Consider the following 23,785-nt stretch of genomic DNA (forward strand, 5'->3'; position numbering starts at 1 on the left):
CAAAACAAAAATTATGATTTTCCTTCTTCATCATCTCCACGAGGGATTAAAAATGGAGTATCTTACGATAAAAGATTCTCGTATTTTGTGAAAAAAATTGAAAGAAATGTATGGTCATAAAAAAAATAGTTATCTTCCTAAAGTTCGTTATGAGTTGATGCAATTAAGACTACAAGATTTTTAATCAGCAAGTGGTTGCAATTCCACATTATTTAAAATCGGTTCAAAATTGTTGTTATGTGGAGAGAAAATTATTGATGTTGATGTGTTAGAGAAGACATTTTCTGTCACACCCCACCTCGAGGTCATCTCTTGAGCCCGAGGGGAAGCATGACGTGCAGGATTGTATCAGCAACAACAGAAGCAACAAGGATCATGAAGCACTCTAATTCATTAATTTTGGCAAAATATAAAGCATGTTTTTGCAGAAACAAGTGATTTCATAACATACCTTTGTAGAACTTTTTCAAAGCTCGATCTCCAGCTGCAAACTTCTCCATAACTTGTTGCAGACCACCTCAAAATCTTCTCACTATTCTCTTGGTGCTCTAGATTGAGTTATGGGACCCAAAACAAGCTTGAATCAAGGGATTTATGAGAAGTGCTCACAAGAGCAATCTAGTTGAAGAGTACCTTCTTCACCACGATTTTTCAACTAAAATTCTATTGATTGCATGTCTCAAATTCACCCCAATCTCTTCAATATATTGCAGACCATTATGCAAGGAAGACAACTGCATGAGTTGCAGCTCATGCTTCGAGTAAATGAAGAGGAGGAAATTTTGTTTCATTTTTCATTAGTGCATGTTACCAACTTTTCAATTTCCATCAAAACTGATTTCAAAATCAATTTTGATTTTAAAACTGAAATTTTTTATTAATTTTATAAAATTAAATTTTAAATAATACTAATTAATTTAATATCAAATATTAAATTTTTTACACATATCCATCTTCATATATTTAATTTTCCTATTCCATTTAATTCTAAAATTATACACGTAATTATTCTCATATAATTACTAATTTTCTTAATTCTAATTTGAACGTTTCAAATTAACTTATCACGCTACTCTAGAGCTAATCCATTTACGAGCTAATAGGGAGACCTCGCGGACCTACAAATCATGGGCTTTAACGATCCGAGATTAATTGGCTAAACTCATTAGACCAAATTAACCCCTATTCGTTAACTAATGGGTCACTCCACTAAAGCCCATAGTTGTACTCCCTTCACTGTAGATATATTATGTCCACATGATTTAACCATAATTAGTAAGTCGACCTTTCACAGGTTGTTCGTAATAACGACTAGGTCAAATATCTGTTTTACCCCCGAGATTACGTCTTGTTCCTCAAGTTCCTACTGATCCTCTATGAACAACTGGTTTGTGATCCAATCCCTAAACCAAAACTCTCTCAACCCAGTGAGAGGGTGGGGCCCCTTGTTCAAGACCTGGGTAGGTGTAATTTCCATCTTGCATCTTATGTCCCCAGCTATCTATTAGATCTTACCCCTGAAATGGGAGACTTATTGAGCGGCGCTGTTTGAGCCAACCCTCACCTATGCAAATCTAAGGATAATCCCAAATAAACAGAGTTCATAGTTAGCTCAGGATTAAGATCGAGTTACCTAGGTCATCTAAGTGAAATAGTCAGTCTTATACAGTAAACAACGTTATAAAGTAAGAGTGACTTATTTCTCGGTCTGATCTCATGCAAACTCATTGTATAGGACACCCCCATTCCTCATGTCATAACATGTACGAATTAGGATCACTTCGTATGTAGCACTTTATAACTCTTTATAACAACTACAGGGTAGGCCGCATCTAATAGTGTTACCAGAATAAGGTACCTAGGCCGCATCTAATAGTGTTACCAGAATAAGGTACCTAACCTTATTCATATACTATAGATCATTTTGACTATTTACTCGAACCTGATCCACTTCTATGTCTCCACATAAAGTTCAAGTACTCATGTAATAGTCATGGGTCTTAGTTTATTGGATTTAGACTTTCATGTATATAATTTATAAAACCAATAACAAGTTTATTAACTATAGAAAATGTTTATCATTTTACAAACTGCGAGCTTTAGAACATAAAACCCAACAATACTCCCACTTGGACTAAAACTCCAGTGGATCAATATATACAAATATATACAATGTTGAGTTTATATGGAAAGAATAAAATGTACAAATACAATAAACTAGGGCATTACAATGCCCTTAAATTCTCCCACTTGCCCTAGTGATGCGAAACTCATAGATCTAGTCCTACTAGATGACCCTCGAATATTTTAGCCAAGAGGGCCTTTGTAAACAGATCAACTAAGTTGTCTTGTAAAGTAATCTGGGTGACAATTACGTCTCCTCTATGTAAAATCTCCCTAATGAGATGGTACTTCCACTCGATATGCTTTCCTCTTTTATGGCTTCATGGTTCCTTTGAATTTGCGCTCCACTGTTGTCACAATAGAGAGTGGTAGGTAGGTGCATATTAGGAATTACTTTTAGATCTGTTAGGAACTTTCTAAGTCATACTGCTTCTTTTGTTGCTTCACTTGCAGCTACATACTCAGCTTCCATTGTGGAGTCAGCAAGACAACTCTGTTTGATACTTCTCCACACAACTGCTCATCCATTTAGAGTGAATACTGACCCCGAAGTTGATTTCCTCGAATCAATATCGATCTGGAAGTCAGAATCATTATATCCAGTAAGGATCAGATCCTTAGCACCATACATAAGCATATAATCTCTCGTTCTTCGAAGATACTTGAGAATGTTCTTAACAGCAGTCCAATGATCATATCCAGGATTGGACTGAAATCTGCTGACTATTCCTACTGCATAGCATATATCGGGACGAGTACACAACATTGCATACATTAAATTACCTACTGCTGATGCATATGGAATTCGATTCATCTTCTCAATCCCTTGAGGTGTCTTAGGACTCTGTTCCTTAGACAGGTGAATTCCATGTCTGAAAGGTAACAATTCTTTCTTGGAATTCTGCATTTTATACCTAGACAACATCTTGTCTATATAAGATGCTTGAGATAATGCTAATGTTTTGTTCTTGCGATTCCGAACTATTTGGATTTTAGGAACATACTGTGTTTCTCCTAAATCTTTTATTTGGAATTGCGAAGCCAGCCATCTCTTAACGTCAGCAAGAAATTCTACCTCATTCCCAATGAGTAGAATATCATCAACATACAACATTAGAAAAGCGGCAGTTTTGTTAACAATTTTCGTGTATACATAGGGCTCGTCAACATTTTGTTTAAAGCCATAAGATTTGATCGCAGTGTCAAATCTCATATTCCAGGATCTAGAAGCTTGTCTCAACCCATAAATAGATGGATTAAGTTTGCAAACCTTTTGCTCTTGATCCTGCTGTATAAACTCTTCCGATTGAGACATATAGATATTCTCTTCAAGATAGCCATTCAGAATAGCTGTCTTGACATCCATTTTCCATATTTCATAATCATAAAATGTAGTTATGGACAAGAGTATTTTAATTGACTTTATCATGGCAATTGGAGAGAAAGTTTTTTCATAGCCTACCCCATCTCTTTGGGTAAAGCCTTTTGCCACAAGTCTTGCTTTGTAGGTCTGTTACTTACCAGCTTGATCTCGTTTTCTCTTGTGATCCATTTGCAACCGATGGGTTTTACCCCTTCAGGTTGATCTACAAGATCCCAGATATAACAGAAATACATAGATTCCATTTCAAGGTCCATGGTTTTAATCCATTAGTCTTTATCCACATCATTCATTGCTTGGTTGAAAGACAATGGATCATCTAAACCATCATCTGGTATGATGACTTGAGCTTCATTTAAACTCATGTACCAGTTAGGCTGTTGCACAACTCTCGCACTATGACGAGGCATTCTCAACTCTTGAGAAAGATGTGAAGTCCCAATTTCATCAACAACTCTTGTTGATGGACATGCTCTATAAAAAATTCTTGTTGATGGACCTGCTCTATCAACAACTCTTGTTGATACATTTGTCGTTTTTCTGGAAATTTCTTCTATTACTAGCTTACTGTGAGGTTGATGATTCTTCACATGGTCTTCCTCCAGAACGATTGCATTTGTCAATACAAATACCTTGTCTTCCTGAGGATCGTAAAAGTAACCATTTTTTGTTTCTTTTGGGTAGCCTACAAATAGGCATACTTTTGAACGCCGTTCCAACTTTTTAGGATTTTGCACCAACACATGTGCTGAGCAACCCCAAATTCTGAAATGGGGTAAATTTCCTTTACGTTCTCTCCAGAGCTCATAAGGTGTTTCAGAAATACTTTTCGAGGGAACTATGTTCAAAATATACATTGCAGTTTCAAGTGCATGTCCCCAAAAAGAATTTGGTAGCTGAGCGTAACTCATCATAGAACGAACCATGTCCAACAAGGTTCTGTTTCTCCTTTCTATCACAACGTTTTGTTGAGGTATGCCAGGGGCTGTGAGTTGAGACTGAATTTCATGTTCTATCAAAGAGTTCTGGAATTCTAAGTCCATATACTCACCACCTTGATCCGATCGAAGCATTTTAATATTTTTACCTAATTGGTTTTCAACCTCAGCCTTATACTCTTTGAACTTTTCAAAAGTTTCAAATTTTTGATGCATTAGGTAAACATGCCCATATCTGGAATAATCATCTATAAAGCTGATGAAATATTCATAACCTCCTCTCGCTCTAACATTTAGAGGCCCACAAAGATTTGAGTGAATCAGCTCTAAGGATTCTTTGGCTCTAAGACCTTTTCCAGAAAAAGATCTTTTTGTCATTTTACCCTCAAGACAGGACTCACAAGGTGGTAATGAATTATCTTCTAACTTACTTAGAAGACCGTTCTTAACTAATCTCTCAATCCAGTTGAGATTTGTTTGACCCAGTCTCAAGTGCCAAAGATAGGCATTTGGAGAAATTTTCCTTTTTTTATGAGTCTCAGCAGTTTTAAACATCTTTATGTTCAATACGGCTTTAACCTTAGTTGGTTTTAACATATACAAGTTGTTTTCTAATTTTGCAGAGCAAATCTGTTTACTCTTTATAATTTTGTTTTAGCAAACAAAAGATAGATATTAGATTCCTTTTCATAAAATGAATATAATGCACATTTTTCAAATAAATGTACTTATCTCCTACAAATAACTTCATATCTCCCACTGCTTTAGCTAAAACAACCTCCTTAGTCCCTACCTTAAAGATTATTTCACCTTCTGTCAACTATCTCCAGGAACTTGTTTCCTGTGAGATAGTACAAACATGATTAGCAGCACTTGAATTAATTATCCAAATTTTATCGTTTTCCGCTAAACATGCTTCGATAACAAGTAAATCATATTTATCTTGTTGTTTAAATTCTGCATTCTCATCTATATAATTCAAAATTTTAGATGAGTTGGGAGATAGAAGACAATCCTCTATCAAAACTCTTTTGGTATAATCAACTGCTAATAATTTGTTTGTCGATTTGATTTTACTGTTATTTAATTCGGAAGTGAGTATTCTAGAAGAATTTGACATGCTAAGAAAATTTAAACAAATTCTAATTAGCAAATTGTAACTAAATCTAAAATCAAGTTTTAGCAAAAAGTAATAATATACCCAAAGCCATTATTTATTTACAACGATACTTTAGTGAGTCAGAATACGTGCTACCGAGGGGTAGTCAGATACTTCTTCACTAAAGCAAAAAATTTTGACCAAACACTATCTCCGAAATAACTCTTATTCCTATAGTCTCCGGAATAACTCTTATTCCTATAGTCGTTTAGTTATCGTTTTTGGTCCGAAATTACTAACACTCTTAATAATTCTGTAAGTGTAACCCTCCGTTTTCAGACATCAAAGGTTGACCCCAACTATGCTACCGAAATGGAGAGTCAAGGTTCGGAATGGATCTAAGAAATCCTATCCATTTCTGGAGTTTGAGTTGTTTCGAATCCTATGTTACAACCCTCTAAGGGGATAGCCATCGTTAAACGACTAGCAAGGGCCATCTAAAGCAAATCAACAGGCGCAACATAGGAATCTCACAGTTCAAACTAACGAAAGTGATCCCAGGATGTATTGACATATATCCTTCACTCACTTACTATAAACAACTTCCTCCGTTTACCTTGTTATGACTCATACAAACACTTTCCGTATGAAGGTCACTCCCAGGGTGACACAGAGTATCATTTGAATCTCACGGTGTAAACTATGTGGAGACATGCCAGTTGAAATCTATATATCGAATAATTGATTCATGTTTGAACAACTTCCTCTTATTCACCAAAATCTAGATTTATGCTAAAATTACTTTCCGTATGGAGGTCACTCCTAGGGTGACACGAAGTACCGCTTAAATCTTGATTGTGAACTCTTAGAGCTAAAAATAACATATCGTATATGTTGTTAATCTCCCACTGAAGTGTTCTAATAACTTTATCATATAAAAGTTATTAAACTGCCACTGAAGTATTCTATTAATTGGGTAGATTTATACACTACAAGAATTTTGGGCTTTAATGTCGGTTGAAAAAAGTGAAATCGGATGTATAATGTCGATTTTTTTTTAAAAAAAGAAAAGCGGATCACCGACATTAAAGACTCGCTTAATCTTTCCCTCTTCACTCTCCCCCTATTATTCTCCCCCCCCCCCCCCCCCCCCCCGCCCCCCCCCCAAATTTTTTTCACTTTTCCCTCTTCACTCTCCTTCTATTTTCTTTTTCTCCTCATTCTCACACTTCCCTCTTCAGACCCTCTTCTTTCTCACTTCTCTCTTCCAAACCCTTGCCATTCGTCCATCGATCGTGGGTGAAGAGTTAGATCTGGCTTTCGTGCAGGTCTGTTCGTCGTGCAACCCGCGCCATCGCACTTAGTCGTCTAGATTTGTTGCTCGTTCTGTTGAAGCACCACAACCTTCTGTCAAAGCGCCACAGCCCAGTCTAATACTCCCTCTTTAGTTATTTTTTTGTGTCTTATACTCTTGGTTTGATACATAAGCACCCAAACTTCATACGCTAATCATGTGTCTCCAGATCTGAAGTTCATATTCCCACGTGGTGTGTGTCGCCGTTCTCGTTTGATCTGAAGTCCAGATCTAAAGATCTAAAGTTCGTCGTTCGTCGTCCGTCCAGATCAATATGCTCTTCTTCTCTTTCCTCTCTTAAACTCACAGCAATTTTTGTTTTTATGTTACGCCTCTCAACTGTTTGTGTAAATATCTCAATGAAAGCCAGCTGCGGTTTCACTTCAATATGTCTCTCTGCTTCTAGATTTGGGCCTTTTTATGTGTCTATGGCCTTTGAAATTCAATTTTATTAATGGTTTTGTTGTATATGATACATTTGTTGAAGTATTGGCAAGAGGCGTTGCCAAGAGTTGCTCCTGCGTTGGGTATGCGTGAGCAAGAGCAGTGAAAGCGAAATGTTGAGCGCAAGGCACTAGAAGACGATCGTGTAGCAAATGGGTAGTGGTACACGATGAGGTAGGCGATCGTGTAGGTGGGGGTTGAACGATTTTGTAGCAATGCGGGGAGCTAAATGATGAGGTAGGCGATCGTGTAGGCAGGCGCTGGACAATCGTGTTGAAATGGGGGAGCTAAACGATGAGGTAGACGATCGTATAGTAAATGCGCGAAGCTAAGCGATGCGCTAGACGATTGTATAGATATGCACGGGCACTGGACGATCATGTAGGCGGGCACTAGACAATCGTATAGCAGATGCACGGACGCTGGACGATCGTTGATCGTGTAGGCGAGCGCTGGACGATCGTATAGTAGATGCGTGAGCGCTAAGCGATAGACTACACGATGGTGCTACGCGATGGGCATGAGCGCTAGACGATGATCAGACGCATTACATGATAAGTGGAATGCTAAGCGATAGGCGATGACGTTAAGCGATAGGCGAATGCGTTTCATGATAAGGTATCAACGCCAAACGATAGGCACGGTAGCTAAACGACAGCCTATGCACGAGATCGTTTACTAAACGATTGAGCTACATGATAGGCCACTGGAGCTAACGATAGATGCAGGAACTAAACGATTGATTGGCTTGAGAACATGTGCATTATGCTAATTAAATACACTAAAAGAATGTTTGACTCACAGTTTTAATAAGTTTTAGTTGATGATAGTTTTAGAAAGAAGATTCTCTCATTTATTCAACTATTGAGTTTTTTTGTTTTGCAGGTGCAACAAAGGAGTAAAGATTTGGTATCGCAACCTCTTACTTTTTCTTGGGGAACTCTAGTAAAGAATTTTGCCTTGAATGTACCATTTATACACATTCCCGATAAACATAGTTAGTTGAATATGAATTCTGATCACATTTTCACTTTCAATTCTTTGTCTTAAACCTTTTTTGTTTGTGATCCTTTGAACAACGGTGGTCAGACAAAGATGGCTATAACCAGACACTGCTGAAGCTGGGGGGGTCTGTTCAAGAAGAATTATGAAGGGATCCATACTTACTAAGTGGAGAGGGACAGTAAACTCATAATGTTTGTAAAATCATAATTTTTGTATTATTTGTAATTTGTGTTTTCAAGGGCTGAAATATTGTACGGACTTTTAAATTATTATTTTATAGCAGAATTTGTGGATTAAATGTAATTGATTTGCAATCCATACATAAATAATATGTCATAACCACAGTGTTCGATGATGATGTGTCATGTTATACTTTTTTACCAAAAAAATGGATTCGACAATGGAATTTAAAAAAAACTGACAATAATTGATAAAACTGACAGATTCTGGGCTTTAATATCGGTTTCAAATTTCATTAAAGGGCTTTAATGTCGGTTGCAACCAACATTAAAGACAGTGTTATTAAAGCCCTTTAATGTCGGTTTAAAATCGACATTAAAGACAACCGACATTAAAGGGCTTTAATAACACTATCTTTAATGTCGGTTGTCAACCGACATTGAAGTACAAAATTCTTCTAATGATACTTAGGTTCTTTTCGGCTAATAAAACAACCCTATGTCTATGTGGTTTATCCAAGTATAACGCTTATAATTAGATTTTAACCTATGATGTCTAGGTGATAAACTATTTTATTACTTCATATTGCTCACGTATGCTCATAAAACCGGTTACCAACGCTCAATAATTCGGTCATAATCCCCAGGTAGGAGGTGTTCCATAAACCGTCAACTTAAATACCTCCAGCCTTAGACAAGATTATATACCGGTTAAGTTTGTAACCCGAGTTTTACAAGTTTTAACTATTAAAACAGGTAGTCAACCTACGTGAACATGCAACCGTTCTTTATAGATTTTAAACGTCTAACCCAATTTTATAATAACTTATAAAACTTTAGATATATTAAACATCCATAACATACATAAAGGCATTCAATATTTAATATAACACTTATATTAAATACAAGAAACTCGAACGTGCATACTATATATCATAACAAAGTATAACATACTTTCAATGCATGTAACACACTTCCAATGGTGGGATTTTAAATCTAAATGGCATACTGTATGCCCATACAAGATTTATTTAATTATAACATATATCAAATCCATAAATAATATTAAACAAAGACTGATATGATTTTAGTTTTGGCATAAACAAGTAAATAGAAGCCTAACTATTACAAACAACTTCAAAACCGTCTTTGGACCACTCGAACCGCTCCAAATCGAATCCAAGCATCTTGAACCAGTCGTGATAAGTCTAAATCGGACCAACAAAGTCTGAACTGGACCAGCCAAAACCTTTTGAGGCTGAATTGGATTGGACTTCGAGAAAATCGGTCGAACCGACTATTTTCGGTCCAAACTCAAAATCTCGCTAAGGTTGATCGTGTAACGCTGAAGGCTATCCTCTAACGCCATCGCCTTGTGTTGGGCAGAGGTACACGATCACTTAGTATCTTTTGTCTATCGCATAGTACAATCGTTTAGTGTCTGTCGCAGCTACACAATCGCTTAGTTCCATCGCATAGAACTTCATCGCATCGTTCAACGGGCAGCTACACGATCGTTTTGTTCCATCGTGTAGAACTTCAATGCATCGCTTAGCACCGTAGCTAGATGATCACTTAGCGCCAGAGCATAGCACTTCATCGCATCGCTTAGCGCATGCCATAGCTACACGATAGTGTAGCACCTCCAACGCATCGTTTAGTTCCCATGCAAAGCTAAACGATCACATAACGCTATTATATAGCATTTCAACGCACATTTAGCTCTTGTAGGTACACAATCGTCTTGCGTCCAACATCACAACGACCAACGGTCATAGCTATATGATCGTCTAGCTTTTCTTCACATCTTGTAACACCTGGAACTAGACGATCGTTTAACATCTAAACCTGAACGACGATTTTAAGTAGAAGCTGAAAAATTGGAAACAACAGCTCGGCCTTCTTCACTTGTTTCTTCAATTACAACTTAATGACTCCAAATAAATTAAAGACTCTTGGGAACACATATAAACTCATAAACAAGAGCCAACTACAAATTTAAATGAGAAATCAAAGAGAAATTAAATGCCAAAACTCAGAAAACCATATCAGTGCATCAGTTTCATATATCTCATATAAAACACCCACCACACCAAAATTAAACTAAATTGAATGCTTATATGATGCTCTAATACTAATTGCAGGATTGTATCAGCAACAGGGGAAGTAACAAGGATCATTAAGTACTCTAATTCATTTATTTTGGCAAAATATAAAGCATGCTCTTGTAGAAACAAGTGGGTTTCATGACATACCTTTGTAGAACTTCTTCAAAGCTCGATCTCTAGCTGCAAATTTCTTCATAACTTGTTGCAGACTACCTCAAGATTTTTCCCACCATTCTTTTGGTGCTCTAGATTGAGTTGTGGGACTTAAAACAAGCTTGAATCAAGGGATTTATGAGAAGTGCTCACAACAGCAATCTAGTTGAAGAACACCTTCTTCACCACGAATTTTCAACTAAAATTCTATTGATTGCATGCCTCAAATTCACTCCAATCTCTTCAATATATTGCAGACCATCATGCAAGGAAGACAACTGCATGAGTCGCAACTCATGCTTGGAGTAAATGAGGAGGAGGAAATGGTGTTTGCATGAGCAAGTAGTAGATGGGTAATGGAAAAACTTGTTTTTCCATTTGTGCATGTTACCAACTTTTCAATTTCCAGCAAAACCGATTTCAAAATCAATTTTGATTTAAAAACTGAATATTAATTTTATAAAATTGATTTCATAAATTAATTTTTAAATAATACTAATTAATTTAATATCAAATAATAAATTTTTTACACGTATCCATCTTCATATATTTAAATATAAATTCTCCTATTCTGTTTAGTTCTAAAATTAAATATGTAATTATATCTCATATAATTACTAATTTCCTTAATTCTAATTTGAATGTTTCACGCTACTCTAGAGCTAATCCATTTTTGAGTTAGTAGGGGGACCTTGCGGACCTACAGATCATAGGCTCCAATGATCCATGATTAATTGGCTAAACTCATTAGACCAAATTAACTCCCATTCGTTAACTAATGGGTCACTCCACTAAAGCCCATAGTTGTACTCCCCTCACTGTAGATATATTATGTCCACATGATTTAACCATAATTAGTAAGTCGACCCTTCACAGGTTGTTCGTAATAATGGCTAGGTCAAATATCTGTTTTACCCTCGAGATTACGTCTTGTTCCTCAAGTTCCTACTGATCCTCTAATGAAAAATTGGTTTGTGATCCAATCACTAAACCAAAACTCTCTCAACCCAATGAGAGTGTGGGGCCCCTTGTTCAAGACTTGGATTCAGTACTTGAGAGAACAACCTTTCTCCTATCCTTAAATTGGGTAGGCATGAATTCCATCTTGCATCATATGTCCTCGACTATCTATTAGGTCTCACCCCTAAAATGGGAAGCTGATTGAGCCGGCACTATTGAGCCAACCCACCTGTGCAAATTTAAGGATAATCCCAAATAAATAGGAGTTCATAGTTAGTTCAGAATTAAGATCGAGTTACATAGGTCATCTAAGTGAAATAGTCAGTTTTATACAGTAAACAGCGTTATAAAGTAAGAGTTACTTATTTCTTGGTCTGATCTTATGCAAATTCATTGCATAGGACACCCTCACTCCTCATGTACATGTACGAATTAGGATCACTTCGTATGTAGTACTTTACAACTCTTTGTAACAACTACAGAGTAAGTCGCATCCAATCGTGTACCAGAATAAGGTATCCAACCTTATTCATATACTATAGATCATTTTGACTATTTACTCGAACATGATCCACTCTTATGTCTCCACATAAAGTTCAAGTACTCATGTAATAGTCATGGGTCTTAGTTTATTAGGTTTAGACTATCATTTATACAATTTATAAAATCAATAACAAGTTTATTGACTATAGAAAATGTTTATCATTTTACAAATGCGAGCTTTAGGACATAAAACCCAACACGATGGACTACAGATACTACCATTTTGTGATACCTACTGCCCATCTAAAATTCTTTACTCTCATAAACTTTAAACCAAAGATGTAAACAAAAACTATTGGACTAAACTCATTTTATTACAAACTGTATAACATTTATACAACACCCATACTTAACTACAGAGTTTACAACACCAATTCTTAACACCGGAAGTGTGACTGTGACTGTGGCAGACCTTGACCTTAGCAGCACCCTGGAACTCCTCAACTTTCACTACTTGGGAAGAAAAACATGAAAGAAAAGAATGAGCTTCAAGAAGCTCAGTGAGTGGTAAGCAACTTTTAGAGTCTATTTTAACTCATAAAATAACAAGTATATCACAACTATGAGGTTATATTCAAACCTCATCCTTGAATGAGTATGTTCTCAACTCTATATACATGCACGATAGATATTTAAATTGTTACTAGCCATAAACACTTACTCTCTTGTGTTTCTATGTACACATAGATCCCCACTTATGGGCTTAGAAGCTAGGCTTTCCGGCCCTTTGACCATCCCATACAAGGTTCTTCCCACAGGCTCAGTAATTAGAACTCTCGATCCCCTAACCATCTTGTGAGGTTCTGCTCCGGGCTCAGGAACTAGATCTATTGACCCCCCCTAACCATAGAAATCATATATTCTCATACTCATTCTAATTACTCATTCATAACATAAACATATACATATACTCTAAAATATATGCTTAAGACTTAAAAGGAATTACCACTCACCTTGGTAGGGTAGGAACCTTACTTTCTAGATGTTCCTTGGTTTCCTCGGGCTCCCTTTTGATCCCTAAATTCCAGATTCAACTACAAACTTAGATTACTCATAGTTCCAGATCTTATTTCGAGATACTTCATTTACAAACATGTTCTAAAATTTCTCAGGAAGCTTAACTTAAAATCTCAGCTCAGAAATCCTCGTGGTTTGGCCGGAATCCTCAAATAATCAAGATTGGCTCAAGTTTACCCGAGAGCTCGACCCTTCTGTATTTTTCTCACTCTCCAGCATGATTCCTCAGAGCTTCTTCTTCCATCAGCTCTACCTTGAAAACTAGACTCTCATATCTTTCAAGTGGCTTTAAAATCACTCAAAACATATTCTGGGAGAACTCCTCGTTTCAAGTTGATGCTACTTCAAGACCCCACTGTTCGGCAGTATCTCCTCCTCTTGGAATCTTTTGATCAATGCATATCTTCCTCTGAATCTACCCTCTAACACTCTTCCTAATTTTTTTCAAAAGTATTTCGAGTTATGAACTGAAGAGACACTTTATGGTGGTATTTATAGTCTTTAGGAACTGATCCTTCTCATATCACAAAGCCTCCAACACATGACACCTTCTTCTTTAGCAACTTTTGGAGTGTCTGCACTATGCTTTGCCATCACCTACTTCCTTTCCATTCACCTAATTCCATGCCACTCACCTACTTGCATGAAGTTTGAGTTGTTTTCCTCATGCATAAGTCTTCCTTGCATGAAACTCTATTTGTCCACCTCCTACTAACTCAAGCTCAACCTCTTCTCGGTTTAGCCACTTGTCCGGGTGAATCTATCATCCTTGTGTACCGCAAGCCTCTGCAGCACATAAACCCTTGGCTTATCGTTTAGTTCATCGTGTAGCTCTTGCACTCATCGCATAGCTTATTGCCTAGTTAAATCTCTCGTTGTCGCTCATCATCCAACCCTCTCGCTGTCGCTCATCATCCATCCCTCTCGTTGTTGCTCATCGTTTAGCGCTTGCGCCCATCGCATAGCATTTACGCCCCATTGCATAACTCCATCGTCTGGTGATCTCTCACTGTCGCTTATCACCCAACGATCTCGCTGTCACTCATTGTTCAGCGCATAGCCCATCGCATAGCGCCTGTGCCTATGGCATAGCTCCATCGTTTAGTGATCTCTCGCTGTCGCTTATCACCTAACGATCTTGCTGTCGCTCATCGCGTATCTCTCACTGTCGCTCATCGTGTAGTGCTGACCTATCGTCTAACTCATCACACCCATTGTCTAATGTGTCCGCTTATCGTGTAGCGCTTACTCGTATCATGTAGCATCGTTGTCTAGCGCTTCGCCTATCGTGCAACGTCCATCGTCTAGCACTCGCACCTAACACATCGTCTAACGTCTACACCTATCGTTTAACGCCCAAGCTCATCGTTTAGCGCTATCATCTAGTGTTATCATCTAGTGCTCAAGCTTATTGTTTAGTGTTATCATTTAGTGTTGCAAACAACTACGCGACAGTCCACGCGCATGCTCCAACGCCTAATGCCTTGCGCTCATTGTCTAGCCCTCTTACCATCTCAACGCATGCGTCCCTTGTTATGCCAATGCTTGTGCATACCTCATAAACTCAACGTATGGTTATCCTTGGCTTCAAGGCTTAATTTCTTTTAACCTCTACAAACTTAGCCTCATTAGAGCCTCATGCGTTAATGCTTCCTAACACCACACGCATGGTTTCTTTTTGACTTCATACTTAGTCAAATTTTACTAGTTATGGCTCAACTCAAAGCTACTAAAATAAAATCTCTTCAAACACTAAGAATTTTCCTTCTTTTCAACATAGGATTTAACTTACACTTAGTTAATTCCCTTAATTACCTGTGTAAGTAGGAAAATTAAAATCCTGGTTTCACATTTTACATTTCATGTCTTGAGTATGCTTATACAAAATCAATATCGAGATAAAGGTTTTAAATAATATTCTGAACTAATTTCATGTCTTCTCGTGGCCGAACAAAATAACGAGTTATTGATAAAAAACCAGAATCTCGAGCAACTAAAACAACACCATTCCCTGAAGTGAATGCTATAAATGTTAATAATCATAGTTGAGGTCGTGGTTGTGGTTGAGGTTGAGGTCATGACCGAGGCAGAGGAATAAATAATTATTATTTTCATGGTGGTCGTTCTAATCATTCAAATTTCAAAAGAAGCACACAAAATAATGAAAATACATCAACTATGGGATACAAATGGATATTTATGCGGAAAAAAATGAAAATAATGAGTTTACAAGATACAAAGTAAGACTAGTTGCACAAGGTTTTTCATAAAGACCTGGTATTGATTATGAGGAGACATATTCTCCAGTGGTGGATGCAATTACATTAAAATATTTAATTGATCTGACTGTGTATGAAAGTCTGGATATACATCTTATGGATGTAGTCACAACATATTTATATGAGTCTCTTGACAATGATATTTATATGAGAATCTCATAAGGATTTAAGGTACCTGAAACATATATATCAAATTCCCAGAAATTGTATTCAATAAAATAATAGAGATGACTATATAGATTGAAACAATCAGGACAGATGTGGTATAATCACCTGAGTGGATATTTATTGAAAGAAGGATATCAAAATAATCCAATATGTCCGTGTGTTTTCATAAAGAAATCACAATGAGGATTTGCTATTATAACTGTATAAATTGATGATTTGAATATAATTGGAACTCCTGAAGAGTTTTCAAATGCAATAGAATAACAAGAAAGATCTCAGAAAAACAAAATTTTGTCTTGGTTTGCAAATTGGACATTTAGCAAATGAAATATTTATTTATTAGTCAACTTATACAGGAACAATTTTGAAAAGATTTTATATGGACAAAACACATTAATTAACTATTCTAATGGAAGTTCGTTCATTGGATATAATGAAAGATATATTTCAACCTCGCGACGATAATGAAAAACTTCTTAATCCTGAAATACTATATCTTAATACAATTGGTGCACTTATGTATCTTACTAATAATCAAGACCAGATATTGCATTTTTCAATAAATTTATTAGCTAGATATAATTCTTTTCCTACAAAAAGACATTGGAACGGAATTAAGCATATACTTGACCTAGTTGATTATTAGATTCTGGATATTTATCTGATCCGCACAAAGCTAGATTTTAAACAAGTTATCTGTTCACATGTGGGGAACTACTATATCATGCGATCGGTGAAACAGACTATAATGGCCACTTCCTTAAATCATGCTGAAATTCTTGCAATTCATAAGACTAGTTGAGAATGTGTATGGCTAGTGACTCAGCACATTCGTGAAACACGTGGCTTGTCTTATAATAAAATATTCTAACAATATTATACGAAAACAACATAGCTTGCATAGCCCAAATCAAATGAGAATATATTAAATGAGATAGAACAAAGCATATTTCACCAAAGCTTTTCTACACTCACAATCTTGAAGAAAATAGCGATGTATAACAAAGGCATTACCAACACAACTTTTTAAAAATTGGTGCACAACATTGGAATGCAGTGACTCAGAGATCTATGTGCTCTTTTTCCTTCACTAGTTTTTTTCTTTTTTCCATTGGATTTTTCCTAGTAAGATTTTAACAAGGCATAGTTCATATATATATATGGGCATCTAAGTGGAGTATTATAAATATTATAAAAACAAATAGATGCCCATTGTTTAGTGTCCTAAAAGTCATGTGTCAATATTCATATTATCCATGTGTTTTGTAATTCATTTTTGTGTCCATGTAAGACCACATCCTACATGAGACTTTGCCTATAAATAATGACATTGGATGGATCTTAAAATCACACATATTGGTGAGAAATTCACTTCAAATTTTTACTAAATTTTCATAATTTTAGTTATTTTATTTTATAATTATATTATATTATATTTTCTCTATATCCATCTACTCCTCAATTTCACAACAATTTTTTCCTCTATATTATTGTTTTTCTAATAAAGATAGTGGCCCCATTCCTTTCTATATTATTGGGTTTTTATTTAATAATTGTAATGGCCATTTCATTTTATTTTTAATTTAACGAAAGTAGTAGACCCCACCTTATTTTATTCTATTTCATTCAAATTTATTTTTTATTATCATTACTATTTTGTATTATTACTATTATATTATTATTATTTTCCTTATTCTTAACATTTTCACATTTTTTTGGCTCACTTTTCAAACTCCTCTTTATTATATATATATATATATATATATATATATATATATATATATATATATTACTGATCTTGATTATTTTAAAAGATCTCAATGGATTTTTCTTTTTCCCCTTCTCTTAAATTGTTTTAAATAGTCTCCAATTTGCTCTAGATTGCAATTCAAATTTTTTATTAAATGATTTTGGGTTTTGCCTCAAAATGAATTTCAACTTGATTTCAATCCTAAATAGTGTTTCAACTTATAAATTATTTCAAGATTTGCAGTTAAAAATTTCACTTTACTAACTAACCTTTTAATTAAATGTATGTTTCTAACTTAGATCTTAAATATGGTCAATTCAATTTTAAATTTGAAAATTTTTAATAGTATTTACAGTGGCTTGAATTTAAAATTTTAAACACATATTTTAAATAGATTGTAATTTGGACTTGCAAAATGAATTGTAGTTTTACTTGAGTTTATAACTTTACAATTATTCCCTAATTTGGATTTAACCTATAATTGTCTTCGAATTTCAAACTTGTGGTGTATTTAGATTACATTTTCAAGTGTTTAATTTAAAAAATAAATCATTTTGAAAGAAATTTGAGTGTTTGACAATAACTCAAAATATTTTTTCAAGTGTATTTTAATCAAATTTTATCATTTGAATAAAACTGAGTTTTTTGAAAAACACTTTTTTTCTTAAGTTAATCCAAACGAACCCTTCTTTATGTTCTAATTTCTAAATGAACTTCAAATTAGCTTTCTTTTGGTTTCCGACATAAAACTTTAGTTTAATTTAAATTTCAAATTTTCAAATGAATTTCAAACATCTTTTTTAAATGGCTTGCGCCATTGTCATGACTCTTGATTCACATCTTATTTCTAAAGTGTGAATTAGTATACATAAAATATTTTCACAAAATTTAGGATAGAATTGATATTGTTGAATGTCTTAAACTATCGAAGTAAATCTTTCATAAAAGAATCAAAATATAAATTGATTGACATTGTCACTCATAAAATTCGACTATATTTTACTCTTAAAGTTATAGTGAAACTTCATCAGATATTTTTTAATGTTATTGAATATTTTAAAAATCGGTGGCAACTTCAAACCTTTCAACTCAAAATAGATCTTTAGAGAAGGACATCGATCGTTCCGAATCACGATAATGTTACGATAATATACTAAAATATAACAATAATAAATAAAGGAATATAGTACTTTGTGCAATTCAAGTTTGCACCTAAAGAAGATCATCATTTTGGTGTAATATTTTGCTCAAGAGTAAGTTAAAAGTGTTTATTTCTTACTTTGCAAATAAAAATCTAAATAGTCACAAGCATTACACTTTTCCATCTCTGAGCTAAAAAATAATCACCTCAAAAACACGAAAAGTAAAAAAAAAACGTATTAACAATAATGTCATACCCAATATATTGGTTAAGGTATTATAACTTAAATCAAAGGCTAATGATTCGATTTTCTCACATATTAATTGAATTAAAAAATACTAACCAAATTTAAAATGTGTACAATTATTTTTACATTGATTAAGATGTCTTTATTTATTTAAAATTTATGTGAGAATTAAAATATATGATACTTTTTCTAGTTAACTCGTGTTTTGTTTAGCTATGTTGTGGTTATAAGATTCCAACAAAAAGTATATTGAATAGTATTAATATGGCCTATTTTCCAAAAAAAAAAAAAAAAAAAAAGTAGAAGTGATATATGTGAACATAATTTCATCTTAAATACATGGAGTTTGTTTGACTTATCAACTCCATCTTCAAGGAAAATGTGTGTCTTATGATAATACTTTTTCAACTTTTTTTTTTTTTTTTAACTACAACTAAATTAAGATGTCATGACATTTAAAAACTGTCACAAACAATATTCGAGACACTTATATTGTGCCGGTATATCACCTATAAAATAAAAATATCAATCACAGTTTGAAAAAAATATCGTAATATCTTGTTTAATGACAATAATTAACCGTCGATAATAAAATTTACCTAACATTTATAAACCGTCAATGTCACGTCTACTTTTATAGGTTGTATCTGTCATTAATAAAGTAAAAATGGGTATAGTTATGTAGCATTTTAGGTATTAACAACATTTATGAAATGTTTGCAGATAATATTCAGTGACGGTTAGCATTGTCAAAAATATCGTAACCATGATTAGGGGTATACATGGATTACGTTGGGTTGAGAGTGTTTCTTGAACCAACTCGAAAATTCGGGTTGGTTGAGCTGGCAACCCAAAGAACCCATGGGTTGGATTATAAGGTTCTAACTTATTTTTTTCTTTTTAATTAAAAATATGTAAATTTATATACAACATGACTAATAACTAAAATCTCATAAAATTTAAATGCTAAATACCAAAAATTTATGATATTTATTGCAAATTTTAAGCAAAGACCAATATCATGACAATTTTAAAAGAAAAATATGAAAGTTCACAAATTAATCAATACAAAGTAATCAAACTTTAAATAAATATATATATAAATTTCGGGTTAAGTTTGGTCGGCCATTTTTTTTAGGCAACCCACAACCATCCAACCCAATAAAGATAAATAATAATAATAATAATAATAATAATAACCCAACACAACCCAAGAACAAAACTAACCCAATCCAACTCTTACATTTTGAGTTGAGTAGTCCAGTATTCAAGTTGTTGGGTTATTTGAACATCCCTAACCATGATAGTATTTATTGATAATACTAGACTATACCATGACATATGTTGCTTGTCAACAAATGCTTTATCACGACACAATTTTTATTGTCCCTGAAATTCATATTTTTCACCTTTGTATTGTCTATAATTTTTTTTATTGTTATCACTTTTTTTAACTTTATCATTACTTATATAATTTCAATAATCATATTCAAATACGAAAACATCATGAACATAAAAAAGTGTTACATATATAAATTGATCATAAGGTTAATTATACAAACACATCAATTAATAACCATCGGTATAGGTTTTACAAGAAGCTGTTAGGGAGTACATGTACATTACATTGAAAGTCTTACCACAGATCCTACAAAATTGTTATAAATATATCTATTGCTTCATGGTTTTAATGCTCTAACAAATTCTTCTAAAACCTGCTCAGAAAGCGAAAGATCAATCCTAAGTTCAACTCAACGCATCAATATATTGACAATGATAACAATATAAGGTTTTATCGATACAAAGTAATGGATTTTTCAAACTCGCCAATATTGCACAAAGCATTGATGTCATAACCTTCTCCCACAAGTATGAACAACCATAATCAAGTTAGGTAAATATTTTACTTATTTGTTGATGTCATAACCTATACCAACTATACATCCATGTCAACGATCATATTACAATATTCAATTTTCTAACATCATATATTGTAATAAGATTATCTATATAATAAAAAATATTCAAGAAATCCAATTCAAACCATAATATACTATAGTTGCAAACAAGACAATACAAACAACATTCTCCAACATGGTAGTAAACACAATATTACTAAACACAAAATTGCATCATCAGCTTAAACAAGGAAAAAAGAAATTATAAACTACAATAGCTTACTCACAAACAATATGTCATCAATAGAGAAACTTGATTTGTTTCTTTGTTTTTTCTTTATTATGTTTTGGGGGCATGCCTATTGGCCACTTTGACAATACAAACAAGATGGTTTCAAACGGTCATAAACAAATATAATATGTAACAAAATCACATATCTATTGGCTATCAATAAGTTGGTTGCATCCAATTCATCAATATATACTTGTTTTTTTGAGAGTAAACATACCGAACATGTAACAAAATCACATACCTATTGAACATCAATAAGTTGATTGCATCAAAAAAAAGAAAAAAAAGAAAAAAAAAAGATACATTTAAACATTCATACAATAAAATGTGAGTACTTTAATTAGTCTACAATACATAGCAATTAATTATAATTTTAAAATGATGTAAAATACTTGATATCTTACCATTTTGCCACTTCTTAATGCTTCAAACTCTGTGGGTAGATATGTACACATGTGTCATTCTTTTCTCACAAAAATTTATATCAAAATGCAGTCGAAAAAATACAAAAAAAATCCAAAGAACACTGCGATCCTAGCAAAATTAAGTCAAATGTTTTTTGTCTTCAATTTCGTCACTTAAAATTTAGTTATTTTATTTTATTTTATTTTATTTATTTATTATTATTATTTTTGCTAGTTTTAACTTTGTACTTGAATAAATAGTTCATTCATTAGTGTCCATGTTTATTTGATAGAGACTACTTGCATTAGTATTGATTTATGTTTATTTGATAGAGACTACTTGCATTAGTATTGATTTTTCTACCATGTGATTCTTTTTTTTTTTTTTTTAAGTACAATTGGATAGAAGGATTTGAACCATATATCTTATAATTTCTGACACATTTATGTGATTCTTTTTTTTTTTTTTTAAGTACAATTGGATAGAAGGATTTGAACCATATATCTTATAATTTCTGACACATTTAGTATATTAATTGAGGTATGATCAGTTTTGTCATGTAAATATTATGTTAAATCTACAACATTGATGATTTTGAGTGTTTTTAAAGTACAATTTGAACATGATTTATTGTACTAAAAAGAAGAATAAGATTTATTGAATCGTTTACGGAGAAAATTTTAAACTTAATTTGACTCATCACTTATTTGCAAGAGTAAAAAAATTTTACAAGCTTTGACTCAAATGGAAACAACCAATGCATTTGTTATGGTTTGTTTAGGTTGAATTGAAGTCCTAAACCTAAGGAAAATTGCAAGCATTGTGAATTTGTGCGACTAAGTTAAGATTTCGATTTCAAAGGAGTGGGTGCTTTTGAACCTCCCAATTTCAATGTAAAATCCTTCATTCTTCTTCTCTAATCTTCGACTTTTCTTTCTTTCTTTGTGTTCTTTCACGGCTCTCTTTTACATTTTCCTCTGAATATTTCTATTAAAAAGAAACTTTAAAATTTTTTTATAAAGAAACTTTAAAAGCTACCATGATTAATTTGTAAATCCTATCAATTTGGTATAGAAATTCTTTGGGGGAAAAACGTTTGTAATCATAATTGATTTATAATTTTTTGATTTACTTTTGCATCCAAATCAATTCGAACTGAAGTGGATGTATTCAATAGACATTTACTTTTGCATCCAAACGATATTTACTTTGCATCCAAACAAATTAGAATTGATTTCAAAATCATTCCAAACAAGGGAAAATAAACAGAGAAAGAGAGTTTACACATGAATTGACGAACAGATGGATGGTTGGAACACGAACCACGAGCCGACAAACTGGGATGATTTCGGACGACGACGAAGGAAACCACCAGTGGCACTGACGAAAAGACCTTCAACGACGATGGAAACCACGGACGAGAAGATCATCGAGGATGGAGACACTTTGCAAGGGTTTCTGACGACCCTCGGCGGCGATGGTGTCTCACAGCGACAGCAGATTCGAATAGGTGGGTTGTGGTTCGTAGAGGAAGGGGGTTTCGTTTTTTCAGGAATGAGGATTTTGATCGTATAATATGTTGATAAGGAGATATTTTAGGGATAAATATTGAATGGTTTTAGTTATGTTATGTTGATGTGTTGATAAAGAGATATTTTAGGGATAAATATTGAATGGTTTCGTATGATTTGTTGATAAGAAAACCACCATTTATTGAATGGTTGATCAACTACACCATGATTTTAATTATGTTTTCTTCCAATAATGTTTAACTTTGTTTAACTCTTCGTGATTTTATTTTTTGCTACCATGATTTTAGTTATATTTTCTTTCAATTTCAATGAAAAATAATATTTTATTAAATCATATATTTTTAATAATTTAATTGATTTAATGATAATTAATAAGTGTCATGAATTTACGACAAGAAAAAATTGTTATGGAAAACATGCTATTAGAAAATTGGCGTTTTCTTTCCGTAAAAAATGCGGTTTTTAGTCTTTTACAACATTTTTTATTCCTTTCTCTCAATTTAGATATAGAGATATGTCATGGTAGCTTTTTTTTTTTTTTTTTTTTTTTTTTGTAGTGTCCTCTCATGGAAATACAAATAAATTTTCAAACACCAATCCTAAAGAAAAAAGATAATACAAACTATTATTTTATTTAAAAAATGCAAATTTTTGGCTCGTATTGACTTTTTTTTTTAGTTCAATTATTGAATTTTTATAACGTCTAATGCTAAGGGGGGTGTATAAAATTTAACAGTTATAATACTAATGATAAAATAAATATAATGA

General features: G+C 33.6%; 1 long non-coding RNA gene across 1 annotated transcript; it reads right to left on the reverse strand.

Annotated features, from left to right (window-relative positions):
• Positions 1-20,397: 20,397 nt before the first annotated feature.
• LOC120086105 (uncharacterized) lies at positions 20,398-23,114 on the reverse strand. Its single transcript, XR_016532122.1, has 2 exons — positions 22,770-23,114; positions 20,398-20,605 (listed from the first exon to the last, which is right to left on the reverse strand). It is a non-coding gene; the product is annotated as an uncharacterized LOC120086105 (long non-coding RNA).
• Between the last annotated feature and the right edge of the window lie 671 nt (positions 23,115-23,785).

This window comes from Benincasa hispida, chromosome 9 (genome assembly GCF_027475165.1).
Source record: "Benincasa hispida cultivar pf3 chromosome 9, pf3_genome.v1.1, whole genome shotgun sequence".
NCBI classification, from domain to species: domain Eukaryota; kingdom Viridiplantae; phylum Streptophyta; class Magnoliopsida; order Cucurbitales; family Cucurbitaceae; genus Benincasa; species Benincasa hispida.